At 39.9% G+C, this 1,237-nt stretch overlaps 1 long non-coding RNA gene across 2 annotated transcripts in view; it reads left to right on the top strand.

Annotated features, from left to right (window-relative positions):
- Positions 1-1,237, top strand: part of LOC119588525 — a 13,063-nt gene that overhangs the window by 7,475 nt on the left and 4,351 nt on the right. Inside the window, exon 1 of one of the 2 annotated variants that reach the window (XR_005230107.1) lies at positions 158-224. The exons of the other annotated variant lie outside the window; for it this stretch is intronic. This is a non-coding gene — a long non-coding RNA (uncharacterized LOC119588525). Of the gene's footprint in view, positions 1-157; positions 225-1,237 lie in introns of those variants that run through there. 2 annotated transcript variants of the gene reach the window in all.

The following is a 1,237-nucleotide window of genomic DNA, read 5'->3' as shown; positions in this document are numbered from 1 at the left end:
ATATAACGCAGAGGCACCGACATGGAAAATGCCTCAGGCCTTTTTTCAGGATATCCCGCACTGTCCTTTCTTATGAAGTTGTCTTGTGACGCAAGTACCCCCCTTTCCCCCTCCCGAACCCATATATAAATATCTGGAACACAAAACTGGGTGCACAGTCGTAGCTGCAGCCGACTTTTGCATCAGCTCAAAGTATACTCAACATCCACATTCTATATTTTTAGGTATTATCTTCTCATATTATTAAACAATATTGTGTGGTTCATCACGACACAAACTTTCATATACCGAATAAATTAATGAACCTAAATAAACATACATTAGGCTACTCACTTTTAAACTCATCTCAGATTCTTTTCTCTTCCAGGCCATTTCCGTCTGCAAAATGAAGCTCTTAGCTATTGCTGTCATCTTTTGCCTAGCTGTGCTGTACACTGAGGCTTTACCAGCCGTAAGTACTTTCTCATTTTTCTTCTCCTCTCTATATACATGTGTGCGGGATCAAGTATCTGTGTTTGCGGCTGGCTCTATGTGTTTACCAATGCACTTCTCTTCAAACTAACCAAACACTATATATTTCTTCAGGAATTTAATAGTTCCTATATAAACTTGTGCGTAATCAACTTATCTCAAGAGGAATACTTGACATAATCATTACTTGTGAAAAAAACTTGTAATAATACAAATATGCTCTCTCACTCAATCCAAACATCAACAACCGGAGAAAACAAAGTGCTCCATTCCATCATCATTACCCTTTACTAACACCAACACATTTGATGCAGGAAATGCCATCTTCACCACTGCTGCTCAGTCGTGTCGCCAGGTCACCTCACTTCCCTCAAGACTGTATCCCGTGTACTTGTAAAACCACCATCACACACATTACCATTATCGAACATGAAGTAAGGCCAACAGCCGCAAGGTTCGGTAACAGCCCCCAGTGCTGCCCATGCCCTCCACCTTTCTGATGCCGTAAGTTTATTTAAGTTTATAGTCTCTCTGTATGTATTCTTACATACATTATTCAATCTGAACACTTATTGCACTGACTGCATGTGTATTTGCAAGAAACCAAATGCGGACGAAATGACAAAGAAAACAAAACTGCCTTTTCACTCACTCTAAGCCACATCAGGCAATCCAATCGGCTTCATCACCTGATGAGGATTCAAGTACAACTCAAAATCTCACCATCAATTTGATTTTTTGATTCCTTCATTTCAACTCTGTGCAC

Source organism: Penaeus monodon, chromosome 24 (genome assembly GCF_015228065.2).
Source record: "Penaeus monodon isolate SGIC_2016 chromosome 24, NSTDA_Pmon_1, whole genome shotgun sequence".
In the NCBI taxonomy this organism is placed as follows: domain Eukaryota; kingdom Metazoa; phylum Arthropoda; class Malacostraca; order Decapoda; family Penaeidae; genus Penaeus; species Penaeus monodon.
This window is presented reverse-complemented; position numbering and strand designations above follow the sequence as displayed.